The sequence below is a fragment of the Oenanthe melanoleuca genome, chromosome 3, assembly GCF_029582105.1.
Source record: "Oenanthe melanoleuca isolate GR-GAL-2019-014 chromosome 3, OMel1.0, whole genome shotgun sequence".
Classification (NCBI taxonomy): Eukaryota; Metazoa; Chordata; class Aves; order Passeriformes; family Muscicapidae; genus Oenanthe; species Oenanthe melanoleuca.
The window spans coordinates 83,853,071-83,870,897 of NC_079336.1; the positions used below are offsets into that span (position 1 = coordinate 83,853,071).

Sequence of the window (17,827 nt, forward strand, 5' to 3'; positions counted from 1 at the left end):
TGGAGTCAGTGAATTGAATTGTAATGGACTGGATTGACTTCACATATGGAAATTGCAAAGAACAGGATCTTTTTTTTTCAGAGGAAAATTTCAGTTATTCTGAAAGTCAGCTGTGCACTTCAAAATGCTGGACTCCAAGACATTATTTGAAACTCTGATAGATCTATTTTAACATAATATTGCTTGCTTATATATCTGTTGCTACTTTGTATGAGCACATGAATAGTTGCTATAAATATATTTGGTTTGACATCAGAGCCAGAGGTGCAGGTAGCATCATGCAAAAGCAACATGCACAGTGCCACGACAGTGGGGAATACTTGATCAAGGAAGCTCATGGATTTCATTGCTACCAATGTGCAAGTAAAAATTGATTAGGGGAGTAAATCTGTGGGTCTGTGCTCTTTGCCATATTCCTGAGGCTTATCTAGCCTAAGCTGAATTCCCAGATTTGTCTCTTGCTGATACTGTCATGACAGACTCAGACACATTATAGCTGCTTTGACTAAGTAGCAGAAGGGCAAAGTTTCCACCTCTGAAACTGCTCTTACTGCACAAAGCTAGACAGAGTGATGGGAGTTAATCACTGAAACACGAACAGACAGGACCAGCTTGTCATAATACGAAGCTATCAAATCACAGCTCTGTAAAACTCTTCAATGTTTTGTCATGAGCAGCTGTCAAACTCTTATAATTTCATGATTAATGCATTGCAGAATGGTTTCCTCCCTTATGCTGTTGCCTGTAGCAATTTTTTAATGGAACTGGTCTTGGTCATATTTATTGAAAATGAGCTACAATTCTGCATCTGCCTGTGTATAAATATGTGTAAAAGCACAAAAAGGAGGAAATAATTCTCAGACCTAGCTTCATGCATGGGAGAGGACTGCCCACGTGGCCTGCCTTCCATTGTGCCTCTTGGATGGCAGAGAAGGAGGGCTGTGAGCATTGTTAGAAATCTGTGTTAAGCTCCATGGGCATAATTCCTTTTCTCCCCACAAAGGATGAGATACGTCTACAAACAATGCAATTAGGAACGCTTCAACATCATCTACTCCTGAAGAAAAACATAAGAAAAAAACAATTGCTTACTTGTACGCAGCCAAGTTTGGGGAGAATTTAAATAATAATAAAGTCTCTTTCATAGTGTTTCCACATGAAGAAAAAGGTCTGCTTTTTCAGGGAATGTCTGGGCCTGCCCTTGGAGTACAGAAGTCATATTGGACTTCAACCAAACTGGGCGAAATGAGATGGTCATTACATTTCTTGCAGCTCTGGCCACCAAGAAACTTGTAGGCAGTGCCTGAGAGGTCCCCACTGTCCCTCCTGGGGCAATCTGGCAGCCAGTGACTCAAGGTGTATGGAAAGTCCCTGGACATTTCATTTGAATTGAAATTAATTCCCTTGAAAAATACTGCTAAACAATAGGTATTACAAGCTGTAATAACCACTGAGCTGCTCTTTGCCATAGTGGATTCCTGCCAGGACAGGATTTCCATCTCTTGTGAGATATTTCACATCAGCCTTGAGGTCTGGGACTCTTTGGGCTTGGAGCTCTATGGATTTGCTTGTTTAAGACTATTGGTGTTTTCTTTAAGTTTTTAAGAAATAATAATAATTGTAAAAACCCTTGAAGAAAAGAAAACTACTGCTGGAGTGTGTTTATTTTGGATTTTTTAAGAAGGTTTCTGAGGAGGGCACCTTCCTGACTATATAATTAAGCAATGAGACGTGACAGCTAGTCATTTCAGGGTTATTATTGTTCTGCCTAAGGTGGCATTGCAGGCATGAGGCTGAAGGGCGAGTGGCTTTAATCACCCATTAAGTGCAATAATCCCTTTGATATGCCCTGTCTGGAGAAACTATTAACAATTTATTTATTAACAATATTAAGAGGAACAGACAAACTGGTGAATGCACCCAGTGTGAGTATTAATGTGGTAAGGCTTATTTGTGTCAATTTTTCCTCAGTAAAGACACCCCAAAGGAGTTATTTTTAATGAGCAAAATATTGCAAGGACTTTTTTGTGGTTTTCTTTTTTCCTCCTCATATATTTGTCTTCTATACTTTGACCACAGATCATATGGATATTAACATGGATGAGTTCATCCCTGCAGTACAGATGGATAAAAATGATGGTGGCCTGTGATAACACAGTGTCTGTCCACAGCAGGCAAGTCTTCCATGAATTCCATTATTTGGGGATTCACAGCCCTAGCTCATTTCATTACTCTCACCTGGCACTCTGCTCTCAGGGAATGCAGTTCTTCCAAAGGAGAGAGTTCCTTCCTGCAGCATGTGAAGATGAGTGGTGTGGTTTCCACATCTGTTTTGGCTCACAGAGCTGGGAATTGAACTGTGTTCCTCAATGGCCATGCAGATGTAGATGCCAAATTGCCAAGCTACTTCATCAACCTAGTAAAATATTTTGATTGGTTTTAAAGGAAGGGCATAAAACATGGATATTTTCATATGAAATGGGTTATGGAAAGACATAATTTTTTAGAAAAACATAATAATTGTGTGAATATTTTAAATGCAAAGCTTTGTGTTAATGTGTCACTAAGTGGAGAAATCTGGTGCCAGCATAAATGTTGATAATACGTTCATCATATTTACAGGTCTGGAAATGTTTGCTTTTCCTTGGCCTCCTTTATGTATATTAATACATTAAAATAATCATCAAAATGTAAATATGAGAGTTAAAACATCTTCTTCATCCCAAAATTGCTCTAAGCTGTATAGAAAAGAGTATTTTGCTGAATTGGCCCTTGTTTGAACTTAGGTTTGCATATTTTGTGCTGTATAGAAAAAGCTTTGCCCTTTATTTGAAGTCAGTTTTGAGTGTGTAATTACCATGCTCCAATTTCCATTTGAACAATCAGGGTTCTCCTGTCAGTTCTGTTTCAGGATACATGGGTTGAACAATTAAAAACTTCCTGTTGTGGGTGCAGAGGGGTGGGTTGTGAGGATTTTGTTTCATTAAAAGGGATAAAAATTTTAAACCTGACAACAAAAATTGATGACAGTTGGACTTGTATTTCATTTTGTTTTTCCAGAAGATTTATGGAAATGCAGCATAGCAGAGTTCTTGACAGTGGTTCCCTAAAAAGAAAAAAGTATTAGTACTAAACAAAATTTATCTTTGAACAATATTTGAAGAATTAGTCTTTTAAAAATTGCCACATTCCTCTAAAGAAAGGGTTAAAAGAAATCTGCTAAAGTGTCCCTAGGGACAGGATAGTCCAGTTTTGAAAAAAGTCATTGTTATGCTAGTAATAGGATATGCCTTAAGCTTGTTCTTATTTTCTTTACTGCAGGTTGAGAAAGTTTCTCTCCATCATGTTCTATGAAATTGTTCTAGAAAGGAATGGCAAAACTGTGCAGGGCTTTGCAACAAGAAAAACTCCTCTTCCTGTAAAGGCAAGACCCTGCCAAAATAAATAGGGACATCAGCAAATTGTACAGATGGTAATTTCTTTTAACCATGTGTGTATGTATTATATATAATATGAATACCAATATACAGTGTGTATAGACCTGTGTATTTACTTGCATTTGCATATGTATCAATATTTTCAAGAATATAGGCTCTGGATCCTATATTAATCAATGCAAGCTTTCCTGGAAACTGAGCTCTCAGCACAGCCCAGCCTGCTCACAAGTGCAGCTTGCAGAATCCTGAGATGGGGTTTACTGTGCTGGGATGCAAAAGCTAATTTCTTAATCATGATTAGGTTACCAAAAGCAATGCAAGCTCTCGATGCCTGAACAGCCAGATGAAAATGGCATGGTCTGGTGATTAGAAGGTTTTAGTAGGAAATAATACTTTTCTTGTCACTGGGCTGTGCTGGCAGAAGGAGTGCAGCAGCTGGAACACATATGCAGAGTGTTTACTGGAGCGACTCTTACACTTTCAGACAGAAGGAAATCCTGTGCAGGATTGGAAAGCGCAGAGAGCCGTCACCAGGGAATAGGCTGTCTGTGTGTCTCCATGAAATAAAAGCTGTGTGGACCACAGACCCTGCAGTGGGCACTTCCTGCCCCCTTCACTGCAGCAGCTCGAGATTGCTTTTTCTTTCTGCACCTTTTTTTTTTTAATTTTGCTGGAAGATATCAAATCTACCAGTATTATCAGCAGAAACACCGATGAAGCTCAGGATTTACTTTGTATCAAACTTCAAAAATCTCTTTAAAGATGGGAGTTTTGTTGGCTTTCACTGTTGTTATTTGGCAAAAGGAGAACCTGCAAATTTGGCCATTGCTCAGGTTGCATAGTTTAGGCTAATAAGACATCTGATATCACTTGAGGTGCTTTTTTTCTTTTTTTTTTTTTTTTTTTCTATTTCTTAAAGCTGTGTAGATTTCTAAATAGTATGAATGTATTTAAACCAGTAGCAAGCCCTGGCACCAAGGGCTGCTAACACAAGGAATGTTTCAGATTGTTTGCTGATCTTATAGCAATGACTGGTATCTGCTAATGAATAAGAAAATGTATTCATTATCCAAATAATTTCAAAGATCCTAAATTAATGATGTGTTTATGTGGCAGATTTGTGGGAGGGATTTCAAATATAATCACTATCAATCTGGCTAGAGACAAAATAAATTTTATGAAAAGTAAAACAAACTGTTGCACAGACAAAGTAGGCCTTTGGGGGCTCACACAAAAATCAGTGTTTTCTTACTTAGCTGTGTATAATATTTCTGTTCATATCTTGTCCAGATAGAATCTCTATATATATAACATTGCTGTTAAAGCTTAGCAGAGTCAACATATGCCACTACCAAAGGGGAGGAGAGAAAAACATGGAAGATAGAAATACACACTTAAAATGTTTCTTTCAAAAGAGCAAGCCGTGCCCAGGTACCTGTGTCAGACATGGTCCCATTGTAAAGGTGAGTATAAAACATAAAATCTTTAATTCCAGGATGGTGGCTTGCTGCAGAAATGTGGTGACTATGTTGGGGTGTAGGTTCTGGAAACCCCAGATGCTGCTGTCACTACTAATAAAATTATTGCAAGGTTCAAACTTTTGGTGGAGTTCCTGCATATGTTCTCTTACTGAAGGGAAACGTCAGATTTAATCAGACGGAAGGAGAGGTGAGGCCCCAGTTTGGGAAGCACGGGAGCGGCGCTGCTCCAGGAGCAGGGCCTGCAGCCCCAGCCCCTGCCACCTGCTCTGCCCTGGGCTCAGTGACACACCATGGTGGGGGAAGCTGTGCTGGTGTCTGGGTGATGCTGCTTTGGGCTGGGGTGCTGAAGGCTACCGAGCACAGAGGCTGACTCCTCGTGGACAGGCTCCATTAATCAGTATCACTGACAAGGAAAGGCTGAAATTCCTATTTGCATGTTCCAGTAAAAATGCGTCAATAATTTTTAATTGTTTTAACACTGTTCTGCAAATATGTTTCAAGGATATTTTTGCCTGATAAAGGGCTTTTGGGTAGCTGAAGCCATGTCACCATCTTTCATTCACAAGTTCAAATGTATTACAGACAGCTGCCAAAAAAATCTGCTTTTGCATCCTTGTCCAGCTTGGTTTCAGTCAGTGTAATGGGAGTATGTGGCTGTCATTCAAACAGACGAAAACTTTTGGCATTGAAAAGATATCAAGGGGTCCCTGTTTTTAAAAGGAAATATGCCCCTTTCTATTATTGCATGATTTCTTGATCAGATAAATCCCATCTTGTGCTAACGTTTAAATTAAATGCACTGCTTTCTGACCCAACAACAACAAAAGCAAACCCGCTCATTGCCAAGTATCATAAGCTCTTAAAATACATTCAGACAGTGCGATGATATTAGTAGGGAAGCAGATATCAGGTTTTGTCTGACAAAGCAAACCACACAATGGAATATGAGAAGTGCTGTGCTTACTGACTTCAGGATAAAATGAAAGACAGAAGCCCTATCAAAAATTATACTAATAATCTAATACTGTACATTTATATGGAGACTTGGCCTGGAATATCTCAAAGATGCTTCACAGAGAAAGACATTTTAATCTTATCTCTCCATCTAGGTGACCGAGTAAAGAGGTTAAACAATTTGAACTCTGATTTCAAAAAAAAGCATTTTCCAAGGTGTGCTTGGCAAAGACTCTAAGAAACTAGGTTGTATTGCAGAAAAAAAAAATACAGCAGTAGACTGGGTAATCACTAAACTCCACCAGAATTTAGTAAATTGGACAAAGCTTCATTGTGTTCTTGCCTGTGTTTTGAGCTCTCCTGTCAAGCATCTCTACTAGTTATATTTAAGATTATGAGGAGGTACTGGGATGGACTTTTGGTCTTAGGTACTGAGCTGTTCATAGCATAGCTGGGCATAAAGCTTGGCTTGCACTTTTCTTTCTTCAAGCCTGTAGTCATCATGGATAAACATGCATCCACAATCCATAATCTGCTAACATATTGATAATTCTTCCTTTTCAAAACTGGTGGAAAAATTGTTCAGACACTATAATATGATTGATAGGAAGGCTGAGTTTCCTGATTTGTGTGTTACTACTTCTAATGGAAGGCAAGCTAGTCTTGACTTCTATGTTAGATTTGTAAGGTTATGCAGCACCTTTAAATATCCCAAAAAACAAAAAAAAACAAAAAAAAACAAAACAAAACAAAAAAAAAAAAAAAAAACAACAAAAAACCAAAAAAAAAAAAAAGCTGGAGTGTTGGTACATTCTCGGTAATTGCATGGTTATGATAGGTCTTGAACCAAACTTCTGGAAATAATGGAAGAAATACAGACATCTAAAACACCAAGAAATGGTTATTTCAGCTTTCTTTAGTAGTGTGAAGGTAAAGAGAGTAAGCTTATTTGTATACTGGAAAGCCATCTAGCACAGGTTCATTCCTTACTGAGGAGTTAAAGAATTCTTTGTAGAGAAGCCAATCTCCTTCTCAAGGAGTTGAGCTTATCTGTCTGATATCTTCCACACATTATCAAGCTATTGTCTTCAACTGTTTTGATAAAAAACTGCAAGAAGGATGCTCCTGGCATCCAAGGCATCCTGAATCCAAGGATTCAGTCAAGAAATAAAATCTGGATACCCAAGCATTTATCATGGAAACAGACTTTAGAACCAATTTCACTCTTGGTATAACTGTTCACTCTTGGTATAACTGCAACTGTGACATGATAAAGGAAATAGAAAGCTTTGTGGGAAAAATGTCCTTGTGCCTTGTTTGAGTTCTTTCTGTTAATAAGCAGGCTTATGTGCTACAGCTATTATGTAAACTGGAACGTGTAAATATATTGCATTTGAAAATTTGTGTGCATTTGATTCCCTGTCAGTGATTAAAGAGCTTCACTGCTTGATGTCCACCAATTGTGCACAGATCCAGCCAAGGTTAGAGCTGTAACAAGTTAAAGTGTATAATATTATTTTGATAGTGCAGAAATTCGATATTTGTGTACATCCTGTTTTAAAACAGGATATAATACAGTAGGTGCTGCTGATGGAGTGTGACTCTACCTCCACAACAGGGTGTTGTGCTGCAGAGGCAAAGCAGGTCAGATACAGTGAGATGGTGTTCTGGACAGGAGAGTTCAGTGCACACAGATTATGGGGACTATCAGCTGCTTGACAGTCTTTGCACACTCTAGGGAGTAACTTACAGCACTCCTGAGCTTTGCTCTTAGTATTGACAGTCTTTGGCCAAAGTGTAAATCCCTGTCTGTCTGTCACTGGTTGAAATTTACCAGATATCAACCTGCTTACATCTCAAACTCAAGTGTCAGCTTCTATGTCAGATCCTTTATTCTTCTGTGCATCTCTGGTCAGTGGTATGTTGTTCTGAATAATAAAAGAGAACTATTTCCATCATGCTAACTTTTGCAAGCAATGCCTCTTCAGCATCCTCTTTATTTTTAAATTCAACCATGGAAGGGATTCTTCCTCTCCTGTGGCTCAATTCAAGGAAAGAATTTACCTTCTAAAAGGAGCTTTTGTGTTGGTAAATACTTTTATGGAGTAGATGGCACTTTTAGAAGGCTCTGCCTAAAGGAAATCCAGCATGTTTTCCAGATCATAATCAGAGCCTTTCTTCAAACATCCATAAGATTGGTAAAAAAAATAGGAATCGGAATACACAGCAATAATCAATAGGAGGCAGATACCCTTGTTTCATATTTTGTTGAGCCAAGATACAGCCAAGAATTACTGACCTTTTACATGCTGACTTTGGAATAATAATTTCTTTTAGCTATGCCTAATGAGTAAGGAGACAAGCATTTCAGGGTGACTGTAAATCAGAATCTAAACAGAAAGTAATTTTATGCAGTGAAAAATACAGTAACCAATATGAAATTTCAATTTTGATATTAGAATTAATGAGCTCTGCCTTTTCTTCTTGATAGATATTTAAGGCCTGCCGAAGAGTTAAATGGCAAAAGTAATTTCTTTCTAATCAGCTCAGTTACTTCTTTTTTTTAGCCATTTACAATATCCAGCTTATTTTGATGGAAATATTAGTAGTTCTTTCATTAAATTTGTGAGGAAAAAAATTGCAGAACGTTTTTTCATAGCCATGATTTTTGATGTATGGCTCCAGATGTAAAGAAGCTGTATTGTGTGTTCTGAGGTTTTCCTATTGAGCATTTCTGAAATTTCAGAAATGAACACTAAGTAGGTCTAAAAGATACAGTATGGGGTGCATGAGAAATGTTTTTGACACAATAGGGTCAGAGAAGTTAAAGACACGTTCTTTGTTGGCAATTTTGGCAGAAACACTGAAACACAATGTGGGAACTGCAAACCTTATGACATTCTGTAAAATGTGAAAAGTTTCATGTCTGTAATATACGACTTGATGTCATGTATATGAGTTGGTAGCTTTTGCACTATATATAATGAATCTCACTTTTTTTTTTTTTTTTTTTTTTTTTTTGTCTGAAGTTTGAAAAGATTTTCCCAGTTTAAATAACTCATGCTTGAAGTGCAGTGTGAATTTAAAACTCCCTACTGTCCGAGTGTAAAAAAGTTCATTTCATGATGTGGCGAGTAATTTAGGCTGTGTTCTTACCTCAATGGGTCCTTATAAAATTGTAAACCATTTTGAGAAAGCTTTGCTGTCTAAATGAAGGTTGTATAAAGAAAGGCATGTATAGAAACAGGGAACCCATTTCCCAGCTATATCACTGGAAATTGAAGTTCTGTTATAGTCCCCCGTTACTTTCCTGTGTCTTTTATTTGCTGCTCTTGTATGGGCTGCAATAAATATAACACAACTAGACCTCTCTGCTTTTGTCAGCTGAGCTCCCCTGGTTCCTCTGTTGTAGCATTGTGTTTTGGGAGGCAGCACCAGCTTTTCAGAGCCATTTCAGAAAAATGTCTTTAAGCCTTTTCTTTGTAAATTTGTTCATGCTGTATTCAACTCTATTTGCACTGAGGGAAGTGGGAAGTTCCAGCACACTGGGTACACTGTAGTGGAGATGCCCATTTGACTGGGAGAGGGACTGTCTGCATGACAGCAGGAGAGGAAAACAGGAAGGGCAGTGGAGACACCTAAAACCAGCTGTACTGGATCCAGCCAAAGGCTTGTGTTCTGAATAAGGCAAATCCAGAGATAATTCACCTGTGATATGTACTGAAGTGCCATTGCAGAAACGTGACAGCAAAACTTAGTCTGAAACCTGGTCAGAGGAGAGGCCATCGGTGCCACAAAGCTGATTGGGACACCTGACATATGGTGAGAGGCTGAGGGAGCTGGAGCTGTTCAGCCTGGAGAAGGCTCAGGGGCTCTTATCAATGTGTGTGTTGGGAATTTAAAAAGGTGGAACAAGACTCTTCTCAGTAGTGCCCAGTAAGGACAAGAAGAAATGGCACAAGGTGAAACACAGAAAAACCCATTTAAACATAAGTAAACAATCTTGTCTTGTGACAGTGATCAAACACTGGACACTGGAATGGCTCACACAGACAGGTTGTGGAATCTTCATCCTTGCAGGTATTCAAAACTCAGCTGGCTGTAGCCCTGTTTAGAGCATGGGGCTGCACTAGATCGTTTCCTGAGATGCCTCCCCACCTCAACTGTCCTGGAAAACTGCATGTAGATGTGCCAGGAATTTGAGCATATGCTGGTTTGGGTGCCACTAGTGCCTATAACTCATATTTTCCTTTTTCTGCTCTTCTTTCGTGCTCCCAGGCACAGATGTCTGTCTTCATTTTCCATTCATGCAGTCTTAGCATTTTTACTAAAATTTTGTGCACTCCAACAGTCTTTACTGTACTCCCACAGACTTTCATGACTAAAATCTTTATCCATGGATTTAATGACTCCGGGTGAACTTTTATTTTCTATTATTTTGTCAAATTGTTTGTTGAACACATTTATAATTGGAAGCTTCTTCCTTCCACAACATTGGATGGCAATTAATGTATGATAATCCCATGAGAGATAAGTACTTCCTTTTATTTGCTTTATAGCTGCTGCCTGGGAGTTTGCTTTGGCATCCCCTGGATCTTGTGTCAGGAAAAATAACAAATAATGGGCCCTTATTAACCTTTATATTCCAGTCATGGTTTGAAGACTCTACCATATCTTCCGTCAGCCATTTCTATTCAAAACTGAGGAAAAACAGTCTATTTCCCGTCTTCCAGGAGTCACTCCAGCCTGCTGACCATTCTTCTTGCTTTTTTCTGTTCTTTTCCTGCTCAGGCATGCTATTTTTGAGATGTAGGAATTACAAGTGTGCACAGCACAGGCAGAACGAGCTGCTGAACCATGGTATAATATTGTGTTTGTATTTGTGTATTTTGTTTGCATTTTTTTCACTGCTCCTATTTTTTTCATAACTCCTAAAATGCCATTTTCTTCATGTGCCTTTACTGACCACCAAAGTTTTCAGCTCATTTACTCTTTTAAGGAATCTGAACAGATCTTTTCTGCATTTCATTCCAATGCTGAAGGCACCTAGATTGACATCCCAGATTAATCCTATATATATTCAACTAGGATCCCAAATTGCTTTCTGCCAAGTTGCCCAATAAGCAAGTCAGGCTTCCTGACTTGTACTTTCCTAAATTTCTCAGATGTCTACTCTGTAAAGCAGAGTACCCTTGCTATGGTACTGACAGATGTTCCGACTGTAAATTGTACCAGCTAGTAGCTTGAGAATTTCATACATAAATTTCCTTAGGACTCCTGGGCAAATGTCACCTGCTCCAGCCAATTTATTACTGTTTTAGTGATCTATTTTAAGAACTTTTCTCCTGACTTTTCAGTTTGAGACAGTTCTTCCAACTCATTCTGTTGGAAAAAAAAAAAAAAAAAAAAAAAAAAAAAAAAAAAAAAAAAGAATCCTCTGTAAGTTTCTCATTAATGAATCACAGGTAAGCAGTTTTTTTTGCCTAACAGTACTTCTGCAAATGCTCCTATTAGACTGTGATTATCTATCAACCCTAAAGGCTCTCAGGCAGGCTTTCTGCTTGTGATGTTTTAGAAATAGATTCTTATTGTTATTTTTTACTACTTTAGGAAGTTCTTTCTCAAGGTCATGTTTGTCCTTTCTTATTTTGGTTTTACTTTTGACGTGCCTTAATTTACCTATTAAATTATTTTCTCCATTGTGTACAAACTGCATGTTTTGAAGGGTTCCTTCTTGTTTCTAATATTCTTCTTTACTCTGGTGCTTAGCTCTACTATTTTTCTATCTAACAATCTTCAAAATCTGCAGCCAGCCCTGTATTTTTTACCAAAACTCTCTGTACCAATTGTTAATAATATTGTTGGTTCTTTTTGCTTCTTTTTGTTTAACTTAGCAATTAATAGTTCCTGGTTGAGGTTTTCAGGTTGATAGATAGTGAATACAAGTATATATATCAAGTAGATAGATTGTGAATACATCATGGTCAAGATGTTCAAAAGTAACATTTTGAATCTCTTCTCGATTGAGAAATTAATTAACCAAAGGTTTATTTTTGTTTATTTGGAAGTTCTCTGACCAGTTGCTTCAAGAATACAATCACTGTGAGGATCAGCACTTGTCCAGCACTTGGTTCTCATTAGCCACGCAGGCACAGGGCTGGGCTTTCCTCTGGTGAGCAGAGGGGTGATTAAAAAAGGGCTCTAGGGAGCATGGTGAGCCAGAGCACAGCAAACAGGTGCAGGTGAGCAGGCTGGGTTGAAGGTTTCCTCCTGCTAGTGGGGTGTTTAGTTTGTTGTTTGTTGTCTTTCTGTTGGTTGGTTGGTTGGTTGGTTGGTTGGTTGGTTTAGGGTTTTTTTTGTTGGGAATGGTTTTTTACACGATCAGAAACTGCAGTTAGTACAAGTGTATGTAGCCAAATGGAACCCTTCAAGAAGGATGAGTCTGTCCAGACCCATTCCTGTGTGGAGTGTTTGAGCATATCAGAGGTACCTGGGGGCATTGCAGAAGAAGCCTGCCTGCAGTGTGAGCAGGTGAATGATCTCCTTTTGCTGGTGGCAGAACTGAGGGAGGAAGTTGAAAGACTAAGGTGTATTAGGGAAAGTGAAAGGGAAATAGCTTGGTAGAGTTCCACCCTTCCATCCCTGAGAGAAGCCAGCAGGAGCCAGAGGACTCCCTTGTCTCCCACTGTCAGGAAATAGGAGGGCAGCTGGTCAATGAAGGGCAGCGGAAATGAGTCCCTACTCGGGGAGGTAGTGATAAAAATTCCTCCTGACCCCCATCACCCAGCTAGGTGCCACTGCAGAACAGGAATGAGGCCCTGGATCTTTCTCATTCCATGTTCCTTCATTTGTTCTTTTTCTTTCTTTCTCATTCTATCATTCTTTCATTCAGCCAGATGATTTAGATGATTTAGAAGAAAATTCTCTGCCCAGCGAGCCTCGCAATTGCACTTCACCTGTCAGATGGATCACCACCTTTAATATCAAAAAGTAAAGAAGGGTAGTTGTGCTGGGTGACTCCCTTCTGAGGGGAACAGAGGGCCCATCCCACAGGGAAGTTTGCTCCTTCCCTGGGGCCAGGTATGGGGTATTACCGGGAGACATCCTGGGCTAATTCAGCCCTCTCATTATTACCCACTGCTGGTAGTCCAGGCTGGCAGTGATGAGATTGAAAAGAGAAGTATTAGGGCAATTAAAAGGGATTTTAGGGCACTGGGTCGAGTGGTTGATAGAGCAGGAGCACATGTAGAGCAGGAGCTCAGTCCCTTGGGTGGCAGAGACAAATGATGAAAGGAATGGGAGAGCCCACATTACCAACAAGTGGCACAAGAGTTGGTGTCATCAGCAGAATTTTGGGTTCTTTTATCATGGGGCAACTTCTATGGCGCCTGGCCTGCTGGATCTGCATGGGCTGCATCTCTCCGTTAAGGGCAGAAGGATTTTAACTCATGAACTGGCAGACCTTGTTGAGAGGGCTTTAAACTAGGTTTGAAGGGGGAAGGGGATGCAGCTGGGCTGTCTGGAAGCAGCCCCAAGGGTGTTAAGCCTGAGTCGGGTGAAATCAGTAGCCCAGCTGAGGTGCATGTACACCAATGCACGCAGCATGAATAATAAACAACAAGAGCTGGCAGCCATGGTGCAACAGCAGAACTATGATGTAGTTGCCATCACAGAAATGTGGTGGGATGACTCACACAGCTGGAGCACTGCTCTGGATGGCTGCAAGCTCTTCAGAAGAGACAGGAAAGGGAGAAAAAGTGGAGGGATGGCCCTCTATATTAGGAAGGCTTTTGATGCCATGGATGTTCAAACTAATGACAATGGAGTTGAATGCCTCTGGGTAAGAATTAAGAGGAAGGCCATCCTACTGGGAGTCTGTTATCATCCACCTGATCAGGAATAAGAGGTGGACAACTTATTCTGTAAGCAGCTGGATAATGTTTTAGGAACACCAGCCCTTGTTCTTGTAGGTGACTTCAACCTACCAGACATCTGCTGGGAACTTAATACAGCAGAAAAAAGGCAGCCCGGAAGTTCTTCGAGTGTGTGGAGGACAACTTTTTGTTGCAGTTTGTTCACTGCCTTGTGCTGTCTGTCCGTCCAGTGGCTCTGATCTCACTCAGCATGTCTCCACTGATAAAATGATATTGTTGTCATTCTGTCTTTTCTCAAGTACCAGGAGACCCTAAAGTCAGTGCTGTCAGTGTTTAAACTCAGACAGCCTAGGTCAGTCCTTGCACTGTTAGACTTCTATTATTTGCATGGAAATAAATATTTACTTGTGGTCTTCTTATCAATTTTGCATAAATGAGACTTTACTACTGAAATGCTGTTGAAAAGTCATTGTTTCCGATTAGAATTTTATTGATATCAGACTTAAATTTTGTTTTTTCAAAGGATAGAGAGCTTTTATTGCTTTCCCAGGAGAGGATGAGTCATTGCAATCTTTGTGCTCTTTCCACAGCCTTTCATTTTAAAACTCCCCTGACACTCCTCTAACTTTAAGTGCCTACAATGTGACTTTTTTGATGTAGACAAGCGATTCTTTCCTCTGTAGGCCCATTTCAAAAGTGTCCTTAATTACTAATTGTTCCTCTCTCTTAATTAGTCTCTGGTCAGAGAGAGAGAGCAGTTAAACAAAGTGCTAATTTATAGAGCATTTGAATAATTATGTTATATACCAGTTGTTGAGGTTAATGTATATCCTCTGTTAAATAAACATCTGTTGCAACAGTGGAGTGGAATCTGGTCTCTCCTGGAGTGGAAAAGGTTGTACCAGAGGTCGAATTAGAGCTATCAGCCTGAATTAGTCGTGTTGTTTGCAGCACAGCTGGTTTGTTCAGAGATATCTCTCTTAGCTCCACAAGACAATGCACTGGTTTACATACCAGTGAGTACATAAACATGGGGAGTACATGAGCAATGGCAGATATCCAAAATGAAGCACACAGCCACCAATGCTTCTTGGTTCTATGAGTACTCTCCAAGCAGGAGGTAATTTAAGTCCAGCAATAGGAAATACAAAGAAGACACTGAGGTTAGAAAATACATTTCTCAGTAAGGAATATGTATTTAATTCAAAGCTGGTAGATGATGCCTCTGTGGGACCAGCATTCACAATTCAGAAAGTTCCTCTGGGATTTGTCACCCAAGACCATCTGTTGAATGTCTTAGGTGTAGCAAAAGCACTTGACATGAGATCAAGGATCTAGAAACTGAATGGCCATTTTGATTATATATATATTTGTAGGATATTCCAAAGGCTTACATAATAAATTGTTATTATGCAGCACTACAAGAAATTCATACATGCACTGACTTCTTTTTGATGTTGACTAGTTTCCTGCGTTATGAGAAATTTGACTGACATCAGAATCTGGACCTAGCAATTTTTAGAGAAAGTATCCCAAGCCCATGAATGAAGACAGAATTATGGACATATTTTTTGCTATTTGTGTAAGTATCAATTCATATTGCAGTCAGCATAGATGTGAAGACTTGGCCTGCTCTTTCAAATTCTGAGGTATCTAATTCAATTTTCCATTAGTAGAAAAGACTGAAAATGATGTATGAAACCTATCTGCAACGTGTTGATCCATTTGAAATTGTTGATTAAGACAAAAGACACTTTTCTGGCTGAAAAAAATCTTTATATCTTCACCATAGGTACTCCTTCTGGAGGTAGATGCACTTCCTTAAACTTGGTATCTCACTGGCTCTTCCGGTAAGTAATGAAAACTGAACAAGATGAAAAGATTATAAAGAATATAATTCATTATTCTAGGGCCTGCATATCCAGTAAATGTCCAAAACCATCTGTAAAATATTTTCGGAGTGACTGAGGAAAATGTCACTGAATGTTGCAGTGAAGGAGAAAATGAGAGTTCATTTCCAGGCTCAACCTGGCTTGCTGCTTCCTTGTAATAAGAGACCATTTCAACACAGGCAGCTTATAAATAAAGTCTTCTCATTGAATGTGGAAAATATTGCACACGTTGTGTAATGTATATGTTAAATAAAAAAGTCTCCCTTGTTGGATTGGCAGCTTGAGACTGCTCCATTAGCTCAACAGCAGAGTTGTGGGCCCCTTGGCCCCATCCCATCAACCCTAGCTTGGCTTGGGAAGTTAATTTTGAATTTGGCCTGGGCACAAATTTATTTAAGGCAATGTTTGTTAGGTTCTAGCTGGTGGATGGAAAATACTCTATTTGATGCCCAAATTGTGACCTCCTGTGTAGAACTTCAGCAATGACTGAACTAAGAATAGGAGACTGTATGAAGTGTAGACATAGATGTACTTCAGCATTTCCAGCTACTATGGCTTCAGCCAGCTCAAACACCTCACTAGATAAAGTGCTATTCCTACAAGTTCCTGAGAGATTGGGCCTTAAAATTCCTTATCAGGAAAAGCAATTTGAAGGGAATTTTCTAAACAAAAGGGGTTAACAGAATAAGATTTTGCTGGATCTAAGTTGCTCCAATCTAATTTTTATTTCCCCTTCAGTCAGAGCTGGCTGTCAGGTACTTTCAAGGACTTTTCTTTGAGCATGTGTGATTTCCTCTTCCCTTTTCCTAAAAAGAAATTGATGGTGTTTCTGCACTACTAGCTCTATATACCCTTCAGCAATTTTGCCCTCTTGCCTAGCTCTTTATTCTGTAGATGACTAATATTGTCTCTCCTCATCTTTCTCATCCTTCTCTTGCTTCCAGCTCTCATAAACTGTCATTGCCTTGGTTCTGTGGCCCACATAGCCTTTGACCAGCCTAACAGTGTTACAGAACCACGACACCGTTGCTGGGGAAGCAAAGGAACTTTAATAACAAGATCCTTTTATGAGAGAAGGTAATCTTTCTGGGAAAGAACAAATAAACTTCCTCTTTGTTTTGAAATTATTTTCATCTAAACCCCATATTTTTCCCATGTTGTTAATGTTTTCAGGTGCCTTTCTTATTTTTTATGGTTGCTATGACCTTAACATTCATCAAAGCTGAGCAGCTAAAATTGATTCAGTTTAGACATAGCAATAGAATGAGTCATGTCAGTGAACTTGTTCAACCATTTACTGAAGTCTGGAGCCTCGTATGTGTTTGCAGTGCTCACGTGCTTGAGAGGAGCCTTGCTTAATGGCTGCCCTAACAAAGACATTCTTTGGGTCCCTTTCCCCTTGTGACTTATCCTTGCTATCACTGAGTAACTGTGACTTTCTGTTGACTTGTGACTTTTTGGTATCTGCAACAACTTGGTGAAAGAGCCCAAGGGCAGAGCTTGGTTTGGGAAGATACCCTTTGGCCCTTGAAGCAGGAGTTGGGTTGGGTAGTGTTCAGACAGGAGGCTCAGACAAATTAATATATTGACACTTTCTTGAAAGAAATACAAGCCATATGGGCTGTATGGGCTCCCCATGAGAAGCCACATTTTTTTGTTATGGTATCAGAGAGAAAGATGCCAAACTTGGATTGTGTCATGCATTAATCCAGCATGTGAGCCCTGGTTTATTTAAAGAATTAAGGAAAAGAAATGCTTAGAATCATGTTTATTGAGCTAAAATCCTATTAACTTGTTTCAAGGGGAAATCAACAGTAGTTTTTTGCCTTCAAACAAGCAGAAGATAACCTGCATCATTTGAATATTATATGGCTGAAACTTTTAAAGGTTATTTATGTCTATGCTACAGTTGCTACAAATGACTCTGGCTCAGATATACTGTCGAAAGATTCAAGAATATAGAAAGTATTTTTGAGTACTGCAGAGGCACAGATTGGGTAGTTATAGTTGTTCTGGAAAGTATGTATCTGAATTTCATTAATCATGTTCATTCAACCTTACTTTTCTAGGAAAAAGACACACTGCCACTGAGTGCCCAGTTTTTTTCAGCTCAGTTATCCTGACTACATGTCCAAAGAGCTGCAAACAGACTACAAGTCAGCTCTAGCAATATCTTTAATTTGGTGGTC

The 17,827-nt window shown here is 39.3% G+C and overlaps 1 long non-coding RNA gene across 1 annotated transcript; it reads left to right on the forward strand.

Annotated features, from left to right (window-relative positions):
• The first annotated feature begins 3,326 nt into the window (after positions 1–3,326).
• Positions 3,327–15,297, forward strand: LOC130251758 (uncharacterized). Its single transcript, XR_008840228.1, has 3 exons — positions 3,327–3,472; positions 4,728–4,900; positions 15,212–15,297. It is a non-coding gene; the product is annotated as an uncharacterized LOC130251758 (long non-coding RNA).
• The last annotated feature ends 2,530 nt before the right edge of the window (positions 15,298–17,827 follow it).